The following is a 21,837-nucleotide window of genomic DNA, read 5'->3' as shown; positions in this document are numbered from 1 at the left end:
GAAAGAAATGTGTTCTGATATATATCTGTCAATACTGTATTCCATCAAATGAATATCACATGATCATTTGTTTTCTTTTATCACATCATTTAAGAATGAGGTGAAATGTAAGAGTATTAAGGAAATCTAACTTACGGTAAATTGCCAACACAAACCGAAGATAGGATCATGAACTACATATACATTATTACTAATTCATATCAACACTAGTAAAAAAAAAAAAAAAGAAAAGAGATATATCGTTCTTGAACCATGGAGAAAATTTTGTATGTTATCAAAATGTCAGTTTATATTAAGTTTTGTCATTGCTAAATCATATATTAAGTTTTGCCATTGCTAAAGCATAACATAACATTAATACCACACTAAGTAGAACAAAGGACTTTATTCCCTGCAGAAATTATGGCAGATTTGAATATCTTAGAATTACCTTTAAGTTTCCTGTTTTCTCTGGTGGTTAAGCTCTATATTTCCCGTTTTCTAATAGTTCTTAATTTGCTCTCCAGATGGCGTTACTGCAAGCATCACAAAAATTAGTATGTCAAAGTTTTAAACTGCGCTTCTTTGTACGTGTTTCTCGCTGAGCACGGCCGCCATTTGTAGTCTTATTTGTGTCGTCTCCCAAGACTAATGTGTTCTTACGCTCTGTATTTCAAGTCTGTGTTGCCTGATGTCGTAGTGTCTGCTCGTCTTTTCGGTAAGTCAGACTTTGCTTAGCACTATGGCAATGTTTCTGTGCATTTTTCCTTGACAAGTGGTGCTTCCTTGAGGTTTTATTCCGCGTATGAATATGTAGCTAGGATGCCAGATTTGTTTCGTTTAGAATGCCATGATCAACTCTCTACTTTCAGCCTTTCTATCTTCAGTTAACCTTCACTGCTTTCTTCGGATTATTCACAAATATCTAAATTTGGTGTATGTTTATTAGTGTTGAATTTATGTAAAGTGCTGCTTCTGGTAGCATTGTACGTTCGTTGTTTTTCAACTGTAGTTTTTATAGGGGTGTTTTGCACTCGGTGAAGTGTTTACAAAGGAAGTGTTTTTTTTATTTTTTTTTAACTTAATGCAATACTTTGCTATATGTTCGTATGCTCAGGGCTGGAATCAGGATAAACATACTGAGAAACGCTAGTTAGGCAAGCCACCACTGCTCCCTAGCGACGGTACCCATAACTACATGCGCAGTGACATTGCGCAGGGCAACGTGCAATCGTGCTGGTACGACCACAGTTTCGTACCAGCCACTGACCTGTACGGAGCTTTTGCCTTTCTTTCAGAGGTAGGTTGTTGCTATTCCTCCCTGCGTTGTCGCTACCCTTGCTTTGTTTTGAAGGTTTTTTGAAAATTATTGATCATCAATATCTTTTATAAGGTTGTTCTATGCAAAATCGATCTTTCATTGACGGGTGTCCGCCGGAGAACTCCGCCTGGCCTTTGTGCGACCGGCTCCGCCTTGAAACTTTTCTGCATAAAACGATTGCCAGTTTTTTTTTCGGGGTAGTTAGTTTTCCACTATCTGGGGTGGTTTGGCATTCCAGATTTTGAGGTTAGGCCTCTTTACGATGGACCCAGGTAAGCCATCCACTGCTCCCGTAGGGGTAGTGGTGACGGACCCTCCATAAAAAAGAAACGCTGATTTTGTTTTGGCCCATGCGACCGGAGCAACGACTCTTGCTTCCTTCAGTCCCTTCCTAATCAGGAAGATCATTGATGGTTGGTTTGGGCATGTTAAAACGGTCAGGAAACTGGTTAGTGGTGATTTGCTGATAAGTCGACGAAACAGGTGGCGGAACTACTTAGTTGAAGTTCCCTATTCATGTTGACGTTGTGGTCTCGATACCAATTGCCATGAATTCATGCAGGGGAGTCATCTACTGCACTGATGTCATGAATATGTCAGTGGACGACATTATGAAGGAACTAGCAAACGAGGACGTCATCGTTGCCTGGTTCATCACTATATTTGTCAATGGCCAACGGCGTAGAACTCCCCTGATTAACTTAACCTTCCTTCGGGAAATCTCGGCTACCGGACAATATCTCAATTGGTTATATGCGATGTCAAGCTCGTCCCTACATTCCGAATCTCTTACGTTGCTCTGAATGCCAGGAACTTGGCCGCCCCTTAAAGAGTTGTACTCTTTCTGCTAAATATGGGAGGAAAGTGTGCTGAGGAGGGTCATACCGCTGAGGATTGTATGGCTAAGAGGATGTTATGTGTTAACTGCGATGGCAACCACCCAAGCTGGAACCTGGCCTGTCCCCAGTTCCAGTTTGAGAATGCCGTCTGTGCAGTCAGACACAAAGTAACATCTCTTATGATGAGGCTGGGAGGAGGGTTAAGAAGTCTCGCGAAACCCGTAAACCTAATGAATTCTACGCGTCGGCTTTGAAATGTAATCCGGTTGTGCGAACTGTATCGACACACTCCTTGTGACACTCCGACCGTCAGTTCCAAATATCCAGCTCCATTCAACCCTACACCTACACCTAATCCTCCAACCACAGTCCATAACAAATCCTATGCAAATACTACATCCTGATTCCGTCCTACAGAAAGGAAAAAGAACAAAACTAACTCATCTTTAAACCATGACTAAACTTGGAATAAAACTACGTGGCACGTCATTGTTCCGGTACCTCCAACTAGGAGGCCTGTGGTTTACAGGTCTTCTTCGTTGGAGGACATAAACTTGGTGGATGCCAGACAATCCACATCCAGGGACCATGTATGGTCACCTTGGGACTCGCCAAGTCCCGACATAAATGGGCTAAGAAAGCTGGTCGGTTGAATAACTCTTAAACCAAACACGTTCAATATCATTCAGCGGAATTGTAGAGGCCTTAGGCAACAGCAAGCACAACTACAATTGTTGCTTGCACTGTATAGGCCAGCCGTGATCTGTTTACAAGAGACACTTCTAAACGACACAGTCGATGACTGATCCTTTGTAGATAGCTATCACTCGTATAGAAGAGACGAGAATCGTGGGGTAGCTATCTATGTACACCAAAATTTGCCTCACACACGAGTGACTTTAAATTCTACTCTAGACGCTGGCGCATGTAGAGTAAAATTTGATGATACGTACCTGGCCATATGTTGGATATATTGCTCCAGTTCAAACGCACTTGATAATGATGAGTCAAATTGGCTTGTTAGTACCTCACAGTAAAGTAGTTTTAGGATACTTCAATGTTCATCATTATCAGTTGGGAAGTATCTGGGCAGACGCCAGGGAGGAACAAATGGTTAATTTTATAATCAATGCCAATCTCACTCTTCTGGACGGTGGTAGTGGAACTCGTGTAGATGACCGGACTGGCAATTGATTTATCCTCGTCATCGCCAGATATACTTATTAGATTATTACAACAAGAAAAACATCTGTTTTAACATTGTCACTGTACTCTGGGACAACTCGAGTACTATTGACAAATTGATGGTCGTTCTCAGAGAAACAGAATTGATCCAGATGATGTAAGGTGGTTCGTTGGTGGTTCTCTGTGGCGGGTTTGGCTTCGGTGCGAGGCTGCTCCTACTTAGGCTGGTCGCATGGTGGGTGGACATGTCCTCACATTAGACGGTCGGCCTTGAGGGGAGGTGGTTATATTCCAGAGCAGCTGCGCCATGGGGTTGAGCCGGCGGACCTCCAAATGAATTATCATCATCTATGTGCATGACGTGGTGGAGAACTATCTTTAGTCTGCCCTATCTCCTCGCTCTCTTGGGTAAACTGCAACTATGGCTACGGTGCCGTCTGGGCTGCGTTTGCCGCCACGTTGGCTTAATACCCACAAAATCTTTTCTTCCTATTATTTTCAATTATAATTTATCTTTATCACAATATCGGAATTATAACCTATTTTTTTCTGTCATTTTCTATTAGAATGGGCATTTAGGGGTGACTTTAATCGCTTATTGAATAGGGTTGCAGGCCTTAATGACCTTCCTCATAGGTCGATGGCCGTAAAAGCCAAAAAATAACAAACGTAGTCAGCCGGGTTCGTGTTCTCCGCTTGGAGTTGATTGCTCCATAAAAAGAGGTTTTATTTATAGCCAAGTTAATGAGTCATGGGAGACCATTGGCTTTAACCACTGGTGAATGAATGGTCAACTATAGGTGCACATGGTGGAGGTGTGGACAACTCTGTAGTTCCCACACCAAGAAAATGTACATTGAAGTCACTCGTCTGAAACTTTGATTTATATTACGATTCATTCGGGCGACAGCTTTTAATTGTTTACAGTCTTTTGGAACGTCTGACCTTGCCATATAGGTTATTACAGTTATATGGTTGTTTGCCTCAATTAGTAGTTTAACTCAACATGGGAATAATAACGACCTACTTTTTGTATTTGCAGTATACAAACAATAAGAGACCAGCTTTTGAAGCTCTTTGTGCTGATAATGATAACATACAATTGCATCTTGTTCACCCTAACGTTTCCCAGAACAAGAATAGTAAGGATAATATTGCTAGAGAGAGTTTTTTGTCCTCGCAGTTGTCACCTATTTTTAGCATATATTTAAAGATGGATGATAATAGATCAGCCCATAATGTACCCATGACTTCACATCTATCATGACCCACACACAAACACTGGTAGATGTTATATATAACACGTCGTAATTCAACTTACTAGAAAAATATACCTTAATGTGTTCAGGCTGAAATGGAAATTAAGACACAGTTCATTTCCAGACTTCCAGTCAAACAACGGGTTGGATATGATGCCCTTCCGACCACCGTCGAGGACCAAGTCACCCTCAGTCGCCTGCTGACATCGCAAGAGGGAGGGAGGAAGCCGTCATGACAGCACTCAAGTGTCGTGCCTCAAGGAGGGTGGTACCTCCTTCACGTGTAAGTTTGATAGGGGGTAAACCTTCTTCGAGTCAAGGAGGGTGGTACCTCCATCACGTGTAAGTTTGATAGTGGGGTAAACCTTCGTCGAGTCAAGGAGGGTGGTACCTCCTTCACGTGTAAGTTTAATAGGTAGTAAACCCTCGTCGAGCCGAGGCATGAACCACCGACAAAAATGATTGACATGACGGTATGTGGCAGGCTGGGACCTTCCCTCCGACTTGTGTTACGATAGGGAACATATGGTTCCTCAGGGTGTTATTAGCTGGGAGGCCATAGTTTTGTGTCAGGGAGTGAGTTGCCGTAGCACCCTAGAGAGAGAGAGAGAGAGAGAGAGAGAGAGAGAGAGAGAGAGAGAGAGAGAGAGAGGGGGGGGGGGGGGAGTTAACCCAGCGCGTGGCCGTAAGACACTGTTGTGTGTTAGGGAATGACTCGCTTGTTATGACCTGTCATGCGTCTTCGTCTGTCTTGGAGTGATCTGCCGCCGTGTATCAGGAAGGGACGTGCTAATGCGCCAGGATATGAGGTGCAGACGCATGTCAACTGGTGAGATGGTCGTTTGAAATTGAACGGCTTTGATTTTAGGGGACGCGTCGGGCTTTGTTGTTTGTCATTGTTGAAGGGGGGGGGAGAGAACCTCTCGTCCTGTGCCAGAGAACAACAGTCCGCCGTGGTAAACTATCGTACATCGGGGCATAAACCCACGACGTGTGGTCGAATCGAAGCCACTGACTTCTGTCAGGGAGTGAATAGCGTTCCTCCACCGTCAGACAGGAAGCCACCCTTTTGTGCCAGGGAGTTGTTGGGAATAGTGTGTCCTAGAGTGAGGTGACCCGACGTGTGCTATAGACAAAGCCAGAGAATCTGTCAGCGTGAGCAGCCTTTCTTTGCCACAGTAGTGTATTAGGAAGCGAGAAGCGGTTTTGTGTTGTCGCCACTGTAGTAGTGTGAGGCAGGAAGCCAGTCTTGTGTATCAGGGAGTTAGTCATGTATTGTGTCATGGTGTGAACTACCTACGTATGTTACAGACAAAGCCACCGGCGTGTTTTTGCTTCTAAAGCGTGACTGTCAGGCAGGAAGCCATCGTGACGGAGCTAGGCAATGTAGCATATCTTGGAGTGAGCTACCGACGTGTATCAGACACGAATCCACCGACGTCTGTCAGAGAGTGAGCAGTGTTTTAAGTGTGTCAGGTAGGAAGCCACCGTTGTGTCTCAGAGAGAAAATCGAATTTGTTTGCCATGAAATGAGCTACCGACACATGTCTTAGAGACGAAGCCATCGATGACTGTTGGAGAGAGCAGATTTTTCTTTTTGAGTTCGTCGTAGTAATGTATGGTGAAGGAAGCTACCAACATGTATCAGAGACTGAGCCACCGACACCTGTTGAAAGTGAGTAACGTTTTCTTTTCACATTTGTAGTGAGTAAGGTAGGAAGCCGCAATGTATGTATAAACGAATTAGTCGAAGTAGATTGTCGAGGAATGAACCAACGACGCCAAACTAAAGCGTCCCTTTAGGACATTTGTTATAGCTAATGCCAGACGACTATTTTCCATTTGCATGGTTTATGGGTCATCAAAGTAAAGCTTTACATTTAGTCTTTTATTTAGGCTAACGGTAGACGGTTTTATATAGGTTTTGTGGGACACATATGTGAGTCGTCGAATTAAAGTTTTATTTGAGGAAATTTCCTCTGGCTAACACTTGTGCGTGCTACATGGGTCATCAAAGAAAAGCTGCACGTTGGTGACTTTACTCTGGCTTCGGCAGACAATTTCATTTTGCTGTTGAGGGCAACACAGGTAATCAATGTAAAGCCTTACTCTTGAGTTTATGCTGAACAATACCAAACGATATTTGGCAGCTCTATCGAGCTCCACAGGTCATCAAAATAAGCTTCACTTTGGGAATTATATATTTTTGGTCCATGACTGGCGATTATATTTAGCTTTTAGGGAGTGATATGAGCTTAAGGTATTAGTCGGGAGGTTATGTGTTAGGGAGCGAGTTGCCGTAGTCTCCCAAGGAGAGAGCCACTGCTGGGGTGGGGGTGGCTGACACACAGCTGTCAGGGAGTGAATCGCCGGCATGTGTCGTGCTTCATTGTCAGTCTTGGAGTGCGCTGACGTCCTGTGTCAGCAGGAAACGGACCAACACGCGCCAGGCTGTGAGATGCTGACGTATGTCAGCTGGTGAGACATCATTGGAAAAAGCGGCTCTGATGTTACAGTCGTTCTTGTTTAACAGGGAGGGAATACCTTACGTTTCTCAGAGAACAAGCCGTCGTAGTGCACTGTCGTACTTCAAGACGTACGTACATATATGTATACTCGTTAACAAGATGCCTTGATTAGGGCATTCAGGTGCCCCTGCTGCCTTGGACATCGTAGGAAAATTAAATCGATCACAACAGTTCGCATACGTGTCTTGGAAATTCCCGTCGACAAAGGTTGTTTTGGGAAATACCACATTAAAAGCAGGACGAGCATATTGCTCATGTTTTAGTCTGGTCTGTTGACACACTTCTATTGATTCTGTGTCCACTTATTATTATTACACGTAAGGGAAGTACTATAAATACATATGGAGTCATTGAAAACAATCGGCGAAATTCCTTTTTCTATGGCGAGTGTGGTAAATGGTGATATAGGTTGGTAGTCCTGGGTATGGCCGTCCTCAGAGATGTATTATCTATATTTGCGATAAAAATATATTTCCATCGTCGAGGACAAAATGTATTCTTAAGATCACATTTTGTCTCAGTCGTGGTTTACTGTAAAAAGACAAACAAGTAAAACATTGTTTAGAATTTGACTGACGTCAGAAGAGTCGGAATATATCATAAACGTGAACGACGTCTGAATCCGAATTGTTAAATTGACTCTAACTTGGACGGACTGACATTCAAAATATATACTTTACTATAGAGCAAAAGAAATTTTCCTACATAAACGTTTAGTAACACACACATGTAGCACGAGTACATGGAATATTAGTAAGTACATAGTCGAAAATGAATGTTACAAAACGATAAAAGGCCATGCAAGTCATTTCATTGGATTGAGACAACGCCGTGCCATACAACAAAGCTCCGCTTCTGCTTCGAGATGCCACACGAGCGCGGTCATTCCGAAACCGAAGATTACTATGTTTCTGGTTCATATGTTCATTTCCTGGGTTGTTGTGGTGAGTGACAGTATCGCGTTGAGGGTTCCGGGAAGTGTAGTGGTGGAGGAGACTTCAGGAGACTAGAGAAGAGGTAAGGTACTGGTCACTGAGATACTCGGGGTAAAACCCAGTTTGCTGACACAAGTCTTGTGGTGGTGGAAAGGTGAGGATATGTGGCCACAGGTGTCAGGTCGCCGGCTCGGTAGCTGAAAGCTGGCTTCGTGCTCACGGCTCGGAGTTAAATGATGTTTGCATAAACACAGGTCTTATTTCTAGCCAGGTATGAGTAACATTTGGAGGTTAATGGTTGTAACCAATGTAGAGTGAGTGGTGAACTAGAGTTACGTGTACTTAGTATAATTAGTACAGCTAGAAAATGTAGAAAACCTATGAACTCTGTAGACAGACACTTCGAAGTATATTACTATTCACTCATATGACAGCTTATGATTATTCATCCCGGAATGTGTAACCCGCCATTCACATTATTACAGTTAACATGGTTTTGGTAAATTGGCGGTTTAGCTCATTTGAAAAACTTTTTTTTTCTTTTGGATGTCCAACATACAAACAGTAACAGACCACCGGGTCCTTTTGAAGCTTCATGTTTCCAGGGAAAGAAATTAGAAATCTGCTGTAAGAGTTCGCCCCACTGCCAAATATCCCTTATACGTGGCCACTTCATGCGTTACCATAGCAGTAGACCACAAAAATAACGGTACATTTCCATTATGATCATGTACTTCTGGGGATGTTAGGTAAGATTTTCATAGGCTGTGGTCGGCTTTGCGGGGAGCAACTGCACTGGGTCACAGTGAGGTAGGCTAGAATAAGTGGGTGAGTGGTGGCTTCTGTACTGGATCATGGTGATGTAGGGTAGCTTCGGTCACCCGCGAAGCGGTGGCTAGTATATTGGATCACGGTGAGGTGGCCCAGAAATGGGCGATGAGAGTTGTGGCTACTTTACTGAGTTATGGTGAGGTAGGCTAGCGTCGGCTGGCCGGGGACTGGCAGCTAGTCTACTGGATCGCATTGAGATAGGCTAGGGTCGGCTAGCCAGGGAGCAGCAGCTTGTCTACTGGATTGCGTATAGGTAGGCTAGTGTCAGCTGGCCAGGGACTGGCAGCTAGTCTACTGGATCGCTTTGAGGAAGGCTAGGGTCGGCTGGCCAGGGAGTGGCAGCTTGTCTACTGGATCGCGGTGAGGTAGGCTAGGGTCGGCTGGCCAGGGACTGGCAGCTCGTCTATTGGATCGCTTTGAGGAAGGCTAGGGTCGGCTGGCCAGGGAGCGGCAGCTTGTCTACTGGATCGCGGTGAGGTAGGCTTGGGTCGGCTGGCCAGGGAGTGGCAGCTCGTTAACTGGATTATATTGAGGCAGGCTGTGGTCGGCTTTGCGGGGAGCTACTGCACTGGGTCACAGTGAGGTAGGCTAGAATAAGTGGGTGAGTGGTGGCTTCTGTACTGGATCATGGTGATGTAGGGTAGCTTCGGTCACCCGCGAAGCGGTGGCTAGTATATTGGATCACGGTGAGGTGGCCCAGAAATGGGCGATGAGAGTTGTGGCTACTTTACTGAGTTATGGTGAGGTAGGCTAGTGTCGGCTGGCCGGGGAGTGGCAGCTCGTCTACTAGATGGCATTGAGGTAGGCTAGGATCGGCTGGCCAGGGAGCAGCAGCTTGTCTACTGGATTGCGTTGAGGTAGGCTAGGGTCGGCTGGTTAGGGTCTGGCAGCTCGTCTACTGGATCGCTTTGAGGTAGGGTAGGGTCGGCTGGCCAGGGAGCGGCAGCTTGTCTACTGGATCGCGGTGAGGTAGGCTAGGGTCGGCTGCCAGGGAGTGGCAGCTCGTCTACTGGATTATATTGATATAGGCTAGGGTCGTCTGGCCGGGGAGTGGCAGCTCATCTATTGGAATATATTGAGGTAGACTAGGGTCGGCTGGCCAGGGAGTGGCAGCTCGTCTACTGAATCGCGTTGAGGGAGGCAAGGGTACGTTAGCCAAAGAGCGGCAACTTGTCTACTGCATTGCTTTGAGGTAGGCTAGGGTCGGCTGGCCGGGGAGTGGCAGCTCGTCTACTGAATCGCGTTGAGGTAGGCTAGGGTCGGCTGGCCAGGGAGCGGCAGCTTGTCTAATGGATCGCGGTGAGGTAGGCAAGGGTCGGCTGGCCAGGGAGCAGCAGCTTGTCTACTGGATCGCGTTGAGTTGGCTAGCGTCGGCTGTCCAGGAAGCGGCAGCTTCTCGGCTGGCCAGGGAGTGGCAGCTCGACTACTGGATCACGTTGAGGTAGGCAAGGGTTGGCTGGCCAGTGAGCGGCAGCTTATCTACTGGATCTCGGTGAGGTAGGCTAAGGTCGGCTGGCCAGGGAGCGGCAACTTGTCTACTTGATCGCGGTGAGGTAGGCTAGGGTCTGCTGGCCAGGGAGCGGCAGCTTGTCTACTAGATCTCGGCGAGGTAGGCTAGGGTCGGCTGGCCAGGGAGTGGCAGCTCGTCTACTGGATCGCTTTGAGGTAGGCAAGGGTCGGCTGTCCAGGGAGCGGCAGCTTGTCTACTGGATCGCGGTGAGGTAGGCTAGGGTCGGCTGGCCAGGGAGCGGCAGCTTGTCTACTGGATCGCGGTGAGGTAGGCTCAGGTCGGCTGGCCAGAGAGTGGCAGCTCGTCTATTGGAGTATATTGAGGTAGGCTAGGGTCGGCAGGCCAGTGAGTGGCAGCTCGTCTACTTGATCGCGTTGAGGTAGGCGAGGGTAGGCTGGCCAAAGAGCGGCAGCTTGGCTGCTGGATCGCGGTGAGGTAGGCAATTGTCGGCTAGCCAGGGTGTGGCAGCTCGTCTACTGTATAGAGTTCAGGTAGGCAAAGGTCTGCTGACCAGGGAGCGGTACCTTGTCTACTGGATCACGTTGAGGTACACACAGCAAAAAAAACTATCGCACGTTTTTTGTACGAAACAAAATGACGCACCAGACGTGGAATAATGGAACAGTCAACATTTTCCTGTGAGATGGTGGTAGCCCTGATGTCCCTGCCTGTTGGTGTCCTCACCTATCTAATGGCAACGATATATCCTTCCGTATGTAGTTCGTCTGTTTCCTTGCGCTACCTCGCAAACGCGGGAGACAGCGACAAAGTATAAAAAAAAAAAAAAAAAATGTAGTACAGTAGATGGGATACGTGAATTGAGCATGTGAATGTAATATTCTGCACAGAAATGCATATTGCAGTAATCATTATCTCTTGCAAAGTGTCAAATTCGTGGTGTAAAATAATATACTACATGGTAACTACGACACCCTGCTTCATACCGGCGGTGATTTATCTGTCTGCTGGTTTAATCACCAACCTCACGTAATATGTAGTATCACCTGTGTGACTGATAACAGTAAGTCACAAACCTGGCACCACATCTTAGTATTTAGTAAACCAACATGAAAAGTAATGACTCTTTTCATGGATCTGCATTAGTTAACTTCCCTTTAACAGTGAAAATCAGATTTCTATTTAACATGACCATAGACATGTTGTTGGAGGTTAAGAAAGTAATTTTTGACTAAGTTTTATTTCAATACTTGGTATAACCTTCTCCCGTTGCCAACACTTCATTGAGCCTTCGAGGCATGGATGCCACTAACGTCTGCGTTAAGTTCCTACCAGAAGGGCTTCGCAGATGTTCCCATGCTTGTAAAGCATCATTTACGACTGTAGCACGACATCGATGTTGTCGGTCAGGCATCCTTTCTGCATGGCAGCCCATACGTGCTCTATCGGGTTGAGATCAGGCGATTTTGCAGGATGTGGCAACACTGTTATACGTGGATGGCGAGCATACCACGCCTTTGCAACCCTGGATGTGTAAAATGGGCTGTTATCTTGGACGAGGTAAAATGGCTGCGGCTCTGGAAACGGCATAGCCCCCACTGAAGGTAGCAAGACCTCCTCCAGTATCTCAACGTATCTAGGTCCGGTCAACTGGCCAGGCCCGACATCCACCAATTCACCGACACCAGCACCATGGATCCAACCAAATAGTCCTGCACTGACACGCCCACTCCTCCTGCTACCCACCACATGTGTCTCGTATCTGGTTATATAAAATGTATAAAATTACATAAGACATTGTGTCTTACTCGTATTAGTGCAACTGATGCTGCAATATAGATTAAGATAGTAACTAAGTAAATTAAAAATATCAACTAACAATATATAATAGTTATTCATTATGAAATCACATCGTAAATGGAGATTATTGCTACAGTAGTTACATATGCCGTATAAAGTGATCATGATCACTGTTATTCACTTAAAAAATAATGACTGTATAACTAAAATGTAATACTGCAGCACAACAGGACGTTTCAAGCAGCAAACGACTGTGCTGGCCGTGGCACCCTGGTTTCAAAGCACTTCCGGAACGGTTGTTCATGTTGGCCTCACCAGAAATTGTCATTATAAAATGGAAAATATGTTATATAGCATAACCTGTGTGTGTGTGTGTGTGTGTGTGTGTGTTTCTGAGAGAGAGAGAGACAGACAGACAGAGAAAGAGCTAACCTGGTGTTAGGATGCCGCCAAACATGTTTGTTGCAGGAGGACCATCGCTGCAGAAGGTTTTTCATCACAAAAGATGACGTTCTCCCAAAACTGATGTGGCTTGTCCACATACTCCAACGCATACTCCACCCTGCTCTCCATGTTTGCCTCACTTAACATAGGTTTTGTTGCTGGTATACGACCACGTAGCCCCTCAGAGTGATGTTTGTTTCGGACAGTTTGAGTGGTACACTGCAGACCAAGAGTATCCCGAATGTTGCTAGCGGGCGTGAAGGGGGCAGCAGCAATGACAGCTGCTATGGCCTAGGGAAAGGATGACATATTGCAAATATAACATGTGATGTGGTTGTTTACATAACATCAAGTGGTCCAGTATACCTATATATGCAACATCATTACCGGATCATCTTCCGGGTTTGTGCAACGTGGGCGCCCACGCCGATGCCTGTTGTCTGTGTTGCCCAACTCTGCCTGTCGGCGAATCCATCGTGCTACGGTTGACCGGTGAATACCAAGACGTTTCCTAATTTCAGAGTCGCTGTAGCCCTCATTATGAAGCTGTAGAATAGCTTCACGTGTCTCTTGTGAGGTCTCCATGGTAAAATTAGATATACCACAAAAACAACCTTTCGACATTGGCTCGCAGTGAACTATACCCGCGCTGTTTCATTGTTTCAAAAATATATCACATGTCTCATTACATTTTCTGGCTGGACACGAAATGGCGGTGTAAGATAACCTTTATGGACTGCCACGAACCCGGGTGTGCTATAGAATAATACAATATCAATAGGAAAACATATTCTTCCCAAATTACACCTATACAATATGAAGCTATTGTGTTTACCTCGCATCACATTGAGGTATGCTGCAGCTACCACATACGGGGGTTGCCGCATATAGCTGTGTGTGTCTCACAGCTATATTACACACACCAATTTAAAAGTAGGAGTTCGTACTGCCTTGTATGATGTAATTTTATTGTTAATGGTATAATGCCGCTCTTGTGGCACGCAACTTCCATGGGTCTAGCATAGGACTCTGGAAACCTGTGGCTTCCAGGCACGTATACCAACCCTACCGGCATGATACAACAGGTAGGTCAGTGATCATTACAGACGTCTTCAGACCTCCTCTGCGCGATAGTTTTTTTTGTTGTGTGTACGCTAGGGTCGGCTGGCCAGGGAGCGGCAGCTTGTCTACTGGATCACTGAGGTAGGCTAGGGTCGGCTGGCCAGGGAGCGGCAGCTTGTCTACTGGATCGCACTGAGGTATGTTAGGGTCGGCTGGCCAGGGAGCGGCAGCTTGTCTACTGGATCGCGCGATGAGGTAGGCTAAGGTGAACCGGAGTGACGAGAGGCTGGTGCTCAGAGGTCGCATGATCACTCTCCTTGATAATGTTTTGTCCATACGGGTGGTGGAGAGCAGTAACCTTAACAACTTAATGGAAGTTATGAGTGTCTGTGAAAAGGAGTGGGGGAAATGGCAGCAATAATGAAGGCTGCATAGAGAATGAGGTCCCTGCGTCAGAGTTTATTAGCAGCCAAATACTTCGGGTGACTATATTTGATTATGGCTAAACCTTGATAACAATGAAGTAGGCAATATATCTGGAAATATTATCATCATTACTGTAACCACAATTTCATACTAAAGATATTATGTAGATTATGTAAAAGTTGTGAAATTAGGCTTATAACTATCTCAAATTGATAATTGAAATTGAAATGTTCAATTTAGGCAACCGATTGTATCCATTCCCTGTGAACATGGTTGTGTTTTATTGTTTGGCAGAGAGAACAGGAGCTGCAAAGGTGACCTCCCTCCAGCGAACGTGATGGGCATAAGACGTCTCCCCGTTGAGCGACAGGCGAATATTACACGACAAAGGAACACACCACAGAACTCCAGCGAGGAATGAACGCCTGAGGGAACAGCACACATCCCGAGCGAAACTCAGATTCTGGTCTGAAGCAGTGTTCACGGAGGTGATGTGTGTGTCTCCAACTCTCATGGCAAGGTTCACTTCTGGAGGAGGAACTGTACCAGGCAGGAAGTTAATGATTTGTTGCTGTTCAAAAATTTCGAACTTCGTATTTATTGTAATAAGAAATTCATGCAGATACCCAAATGTTAATGATATACTGTTTATACAACACAAATGATATAAATCCTGTCGAACCAGTACAATAAACGTTAAAATTATACAATGTTCCACAGGCACAAATGACCGAGCCAACATGAGCGAGGAGGCCCGTACATGTCACTTTACCTACTGCATCTAGAGGAAAGTGACATTACATGGCCTGGGTGACGTTTTCCACATTGGAGGTCGCTTTACTGCAACCACTGTCGTAGTAACTGCTGAAGGAACGTTTCTTGCCGTCTCTGCGGGAGAGGGGTTTACCTCTCCCTGCCGGGCATGTCATTTCTATTAGCGACAGGTTCCCCGTCCACACTGCTCGTGTTCTTGAACGCTGGTCCCTAGGAACAAGACACCCTACAGCTCCTGGACTAGGCCAGCAAAGGAGTGGACCTGATTGTCATTGAACATATTTGGGCAGAAATGGCGTACACCTGGCCACCAGGAGACGAGAAGTGTAGCCATCAACTACTGAACCACGTCCACGCCCTTCGGGAACTCTGCAGGCTGGACAGGGTATTGAATTGTACCTAAAAGTTGGGTTTTATTTATCTCTGGAAATTGATGTTTATTATTGCTTAGTATACATTAGTGTCAATAATAAGCAGAGGACAATGTGTACTTATACGATATGTAGAGGAAAATATGTGTATGTGATTTATTCACGTTATGGAGGGTTGTTCTTGCCCAGTTGTGAATTAAATGGCAGCCACCAACATTTTTGTTTGTCTCTCCAGCTGTATGAATTTATGATCGAGTGATAACGATTACAATAAGGTATTTGATCTTTTGTTTGATTTTATGTCTATTGTTTTTAAGCTGTATTAAAGGCAGAGCCTTCCACCAACACATAGCAAAGCACCAGTGTGATACGATCGAAGAGTCGTCAGTAAAGAGAAAGAAATCAATGATTTGAGTATCGGCCACTTTTACTGCTGACGAATGATGGAGTGTATCCATGTCCTGCTTACGAGAAGGACAAATTCATAGTGATAGGAGTATCCAAGTGAATATCATAATGGGGAAATCGTGCGGCATAATTGTAACCTATTTCCATGATATCAGCAGTGTTCAGTTAAGTATACACCTTGCTGCTCAGATACTAAACCGTACTACAGCAGCACTTGGTTCAGTGGTTTGCATTAGCCACTTGCAGCCTTCTCCTACCTTCAGCTTGATAGATATTACACCCTCTCTAACTGAAATGTCTGAGGTACATTTTAATGGTTAGGATGATGAATGAGGATGAATGTCACTAGACCATCGTAGAAGTTGATGGTATAGAGATAAGTTCTACTTTCATCCACAGAGGATAATGATACTATGTATAGTTGTATACATGTACCACAGATATCTATAGATAAGCATTGCTCTTACCGTACCAAAAACACAAAAGTTATACGAAAGGATTGGAAGGAAATATTGGAAGCAAATTGGAAGCAAATATTATACGAAAGAATTGGAAGCAAATAATGTTGAAACAGTGATTATAAGAGGGATACTGTGTGCTAATGTTTAAGAAATTTTGCTGAGAAGAAATGTAGATACAATGTGGATCTATGTGCTCCCAACAGTGAGAAGCATACAAATTCTCAGTGGAATAAGGGTAATAACAGAAAAGAAATACAGAATCTTGAACATTTTTCAGAGATACAAAAGAATATTTTATAGGAAATATACAAAGATGACTAAATACTTTACTACATCTCTTATTATAAAAACAGTATTTATTTCTCATACAAGAAGTTCTCCATACGTTTTCAGCAATTGAAAATATGCATGTACATACAGTCTATCATAAGGTGAGAACAAAATGTGTTCTGATATATACTAATCAATACTGTTTTGCACTAAATGAATATCACACGATCAATTGTTTCCTTTTATCACAATATTTAAGAATGAGGTGAAATGTAAGAGTATTAGGGAAATCTAAATTACAATAAATTACCAGTACAAATTCAAGAAAGGAAAACGAAAAAAGAAAATTATGATCTTGAGCCATGAAGAAAATTCTGTGTCATTTAACAAAACGTCAAGTTTATATTAAGTTTTCCCCATTGCTAAAGCAAAACATAACATTTATACCACATAAAAGTAGAACAAAGGACTTTATTCCTTGCAGAAATTATGGCAGATTTGACTAGCTTACAATTACCTTTAGGTTTCCCGTTTTCTTTGGTAGTTAAGGTGTATATTTCCCGTTTTCTAATAGTTTTTAATCGACCTCCAGATGGCGTTACTGCCAGCATCACAAAAATCAGTATGTCAAAGTCTTTAAGTTGCGCTTCTTTGTATGTGTTTATCGCTGAGCTCGGCCGCCATTTGCAGTCTTATTTGTATCGTCTCCCAAGACGGACGTGTTCTTACGCTCTGTATTTAAAGTCTGTGTTGCCTGATGTCGTAGCGTCTACTCGTCTTTTCGGTAAGTCAGACTTTGCTTACCACTATGGCAATGTTTCTGTGCATTTTTCCTTGACAAGTGGGCTTCCATGAGCTTTTATTCCGCGTATCAATACGTAGGAAGGATTACACAGCTCCTAGCTAGGATGCCATTTTGGGTTCGTTTAGAATGCCATGATCAACTCTCTACTTTCAGCCTTTCTATCTTCAGTTACCCTTCACTGCTTTCTTCGGATTATTTACATATATCTAAATTTGATGTATGTTTACTAATGTTAATTATATGTGAAGTGCTGCTTCCGGTAGCCTTGTACGTTCGTGTTTTAACTGTAGTCTTTATAGAGGTGTTTTTCACTCGGTGCAGTGTTTATAAAGTGATTTTTAAAAATTAATGCAATATTTTGCTATTTGTCCGTATGCTCAGGGCTGGGATCAGGATAAACATACAGAGAAACGCCAGTCAGGCAAGCCACCACTGATCCCTAGCGGTGGTAGCCATAACTACATGCGCAGTGACATTGCGCAGGGCAATGTGCAGTCGTAGTTGTTCCGACCACAGTCTCGTACCAGCTACTGACCTGTACGGAGCTATTGCCGGTCTTTCAGAGCTAGGTTGTAGCTATTCCTCCCTGTGTTATCGCTACCCTTGCTTAGTTTTGTAATTTTTTTGAAAGTTATTGTTCATCAATATCTTTTATAAGGTTGTTCTATGCAAAATCGATCTTTCATTGACGGTTGCCCGCAAGAGAACTCCGCTTGGCCTTTGTGCGACCGGCTCCGCCTTGAAACTTTTCTGCATAAAACAGTTGCCCGATCTTTCTTTTTTCGGGATACTTAGTTTTTTTTCCACTATCTGGGGTGGTTTGGCATTCCAGATTTTGAGGTTAGGCCCCTTTAGGATGGACATAGGTAAGCCATCCACTGCCCCCGTAGGGGGTAGTGGTAACGGACGCTTCCATAAAAAAGAAGAAACGCTGATTTTGTGTTGACCCATACGACCAGAGCAACGACTCTTGCTTCCCTCAGTCTTTTCCTAATCAGAAACGTCATTGATGGTTGGTTTGGACATGTTGAAACGATTAGGAAACTGGTTAGTGGTGATTTGATAAGTCGATGAAACAGGTAGCGGAGCTACTTAAGTTGACGAAGTTACATACTCATGACGTGGTCTCGATACCGGTTGCCATGAATTCATGCAGTGGAGTCATCTACTGAACTGATGTCATGGATATGTCAGAGGACGACATTGTGAAGGAACTAGCAAACGATGACGTTATCGCTGCCTGGCTCATCACCAAAGTTGATTGCTCCATGAAAAAGAGGTTTTTTTTATAGCCAGGTTAATGAGTCATGGGAGACCATTGGCTGTAACCACTGGTGAATGACTGGTCAACTATAGGTGAACATGGTGGAAGTGTGGCCAACTCTGTAGTTCCTACTGCAAGAAAGATGTAGAGTAAAGTAATTCGTCTGGAACTTTGGTTTATGTTACGATTCGTTCAGGCAACAGCTTTTAATTGCTCACAGCCTTTTGGAACGTCTGACCCCTCCAAATAGGTTATTACAGTTATATGGTTGTTTGCCTTAATTAGCAGTAGAGCTCAACATGGGAATAATGACTACCTACCTTTTGTATTTGCAGTATACAAACAATAAGAGACCAGCTTTTGAAGCTCCTTTTACTGGTAAATGATGACATACAATTGCATCTTGTTTACCCTAACGGTTCTCAGATCAAGAATTGTAAGGATAACATTGCTAGCGAGAGGCTTTTATCATTGCAGTTGCCACCAATTTGAAGCATATATTTAAAGATGGATGATAATACATTAAACTATAATGTACCCATGATTTCAGATCTATCATGACCCACAAACAAACATTGGTAGATGTTACATATAATATTTCTTAATTTAACTTAATATCAATAGAAAAATATGCCTTAATGTGTTCAAGCTGAAAGGAAAATTAAGACACCGTTCATTTCCAGAATTCCAGTCAAACAACGGGTTGGATATGATGACACTCCGACCACCGACGAGGACCACCCTCAGTCGCCTGCTGACGTCGCAAGAGAGAGGGAGGAAGCCGTCATGAGAGCAATCAAGTGTCTTGCCTCAAGGAGGGTGGTACCTCCTCCACGTGTAAGTTTGATAGTGGGGTAAACCTTCGTCGAGTCAAGGAGGGTGGTACCTCCACGTGCGAGTTTGATAGGGGGTAAATCTTCATCGAGTCGAGGAGAGTGGTACCTCCTTCACGTGTGAGTTTGATTAGGGGTAAACCTTCGTCGAGTCAAGGAGAGTGGTACCTCCTTCACGTGTGAGTTTGATTAGGGGTAAACCTTCGTCGAGTCAAGGAGGGTGGTACCTCCTTCACGTGTACGTTTGATAGGGGGTAAACCTTCGTCGAGTCAAGGAGGGTGGTACCTCCTTCACGTGTAAGTTTCATAGGGGGGTAAACCTTCGTCGAGTCGAGGCGTCAACCACCGACATAAATGATTGACATGACGGTATGTGGCAGACTGGGACCCTCCCTGTGACTTGTGTCACGATTGGGAGCATTTGGTTCCTCAAGGAGCGCTATACTCTCATGGTATTGTTAGCCGGGAGACCATGATCTTGTGTCGGAGAGTGAGTTGCCGTAGCACCCTAGGGAGGGAGGGAGAGAGAGAGACATCAAACCCGGCGCGATGCAGTAAGACTGTTGCGTGTTAGCGAATGACTCGCTCGTTATGTGTCATGCGTCTTCGTCTGTCTTGGAGTGATCCGCCGCCGTGTATCAGGATGGGACGTGCCAATGCGCCAGGATATGAGGTGCAGACGCATGTCAGTTGGTGAGATCGTCGTTTGAAATTGAACGGCTTTGATTTTAGAGGACGAGTCGGGTGTTGTTGTTTGTCATTGTTGAAGGGGGGGGGGGGGGGAAGAGAACCTCTCGTCGTGTGCCAGAGAACAACAGACCGCCGTGGTAAACTATCGTACATCGGGGCATGAGCCCACGACGTGTGGTCAAATCGAAACCACTGACTTCTGTCAGGGAGTGTGTAGCGTTCCTCCACCGTCAGATAGGAAGCCGCCCTTGTGTACCAGGGAGTTAGTGGGAACAGTTTGTCCTAGAGTGAGGTGCCAACGTGTGCTAGAGAAAGAGCCAGAGAATCTGTCAGTGTGAGCAGCCATTCTTTGCCACGGGAGTTTGTTAGGAAGTGAGAAGCGGTTTTGTTTTGTCGCCACTGTAGTAGTGTGAGGTAGGAAGCCAGCCTTCTGCATCAGGGAGTTAGTCATGTATTGTTTCATGGTGTGAAATACCCACGTATGTTAGACAAAACCACCGACGTCTTTTTGCCTCTAAGGCGTGTGTGTCAGGCAGGAAGTAATCGTAACGGAGTTAGGCCATGTAGTGTATCTGGGAGTGAGCTACCGATGTGTATCAGAGACGATGCCACCGACGTCTATCAGGGAGTAAGCAGTGTTTTTAGTGTGTCAGGTAAGAAGCCATACCGTTGCGTGTCAGAGAGAGAGGATCGAATTTGGTTTGCCATGAAGTGAGCTACCGACACACGTGTGTTAGAGACGAAGCTCATCGATGACTGTTGGAGAGTAGGCAAAGTTTTTGAGTTCGTCGAAGTAACGTGTGTTCAAGTAAGCTACCGACGTGTATCACAAACTGAGCCACCGACGCCTGTCGAGAGTGAGTAACGCTTTCTTTTCACATTTGTAGTGTGTAAGGCAGGAAGCCGCAATGTATGTATAAACGAATTAGTCGAAGTAGATTGTCGAGGAATGAACCAACGACGCCACACTAAAGCGTCCCTTTAGGGCATTTGTTATAGCTAATGCCAGACGACTATTTTCCACTTGCATGGTTTATGGGTCGTCAAAGTAAAGCTTTACATTCAGTCTTTTATTTTGGCTAACGGTAGACGGTTTTATATAGGTTTTGTGGGACACATATGTGAGTCGTCGAATTAAAGTTTTACTCGAGGAAATTTCCTCTGGCTAACACATGTGCGTGCTATATGGGTCATCTAAGAAAAGCTGCACGTTGGTGACTTTACTCTGGCTTCGCCAGACAATTTCATTTTGCTGTTGAGGGCAACACAGGTAATCAAAGTAAAGCCTTACTGAGTTTATGCTGAACAATGCCAAACGATATTCGGCAGATCTATCGAGCTCCACAGGTCATCAAAATAAGCTTCACTTTGGGAATTATATATTTTTGGTACATGACTGGCGATTATATTTAGCTTTTAGGGAGTGATATGAGCTTAAGGTATTAGTCGGTAGGTTATGTGTTAGGGAGCGAGTTGCCGTAGTCCCCCAAGGAGAGAGCCACTGCAGGGGGTGGTGGTGGCTGACACCCTACTGTCAGGGAGTGAATCGCCGGCATGTGTCGGGCTTCATTGTCAGTCTTGGAGTGCGCTGACGTCCTGTGTCAGCAAAACACGGACCAACACGCGCTCAGGCTGTGATATGCTGACGTATGTCAGCTGGTGAGACATCATTGGAAAAAGCGGCTCTGATGGTACAGTCGTTCTTGTTTAACAGGGAAGGAATACCTTACTTTTCTCAGACAACAAGCCGTCGTAGTGCACTGTCGTACGTCAAGACGTACGTACATATATATATATATATATATACTCGTTAACAAGATGCCTTGATTAGGGCATTCAGGTGCCCCTGCTGCCTCGACATCGTATGAAAAATAAATCGACCAC

The 21,837-nt window shown here is 44.7% G+C and overlaps 1 long non-coding RNA gene across 9 annotated transcripts in view; it reads left to right on the top strand.

Annotated features, from left to right (window-relative positions):
• Positions 1 to 596: 596 nt before the first annotated feature.
• The window catches only part of LOC139745812 (uncharacterized), a 50,634-nt gene continuing 29,393 nt past the window's right edge, over positions 597 to 21,837 (top strand). The window contains exons 1-5 of one of the 9 annotated variants that reach the window (XR_011711976.1): positions 597 to 697; positions 4,708 to 4,866; positions 14,372 to 14,626; positions 14,798 to 17,145; positions 19,114 to 19,267. This is a non-coding gene — a long non-coding RNA (uncharacterized lncRNA). Of the gene's footprint in view, positions 698 to 1,159; positions 1,280 to 3,717; positions 3,733 to 4,707; positions 4,867 to 4,958; positions 4,986 to 5,668; positions 6,259 to 7,971; positions 8,129 to 8,210; positions 8,318 to 13,830; positions 13,849 to 14,371; positions 14,627 to 14,797; positions 17,146 to 19,113; positions 19,268 to 21,837 lie in introns of those variants that run through there. The other 8 variants (XR_011711977.1, XR_011711978.1, XR_011711981.1 and 5 more) reach the window with 8 other exon arrangements.

The sequence above is a fragment of the Panulirus ornatus genome, chromosome 62, assembly GCF_036320965.1.
Source record: "Panulirus ornatus isolate Po-2019 chromosome 62, ASM3632096v1, whole genome shotgun sequence".
NCBI lineage: Eukaryota > Metazoa > Arthropoda > Malacostraca > Decapoda > Palinuridae > Panulirus > Panulirus ornatus.
This window is presented reverse-complemented; position numbering and strand designations above follow the sequence as displayed.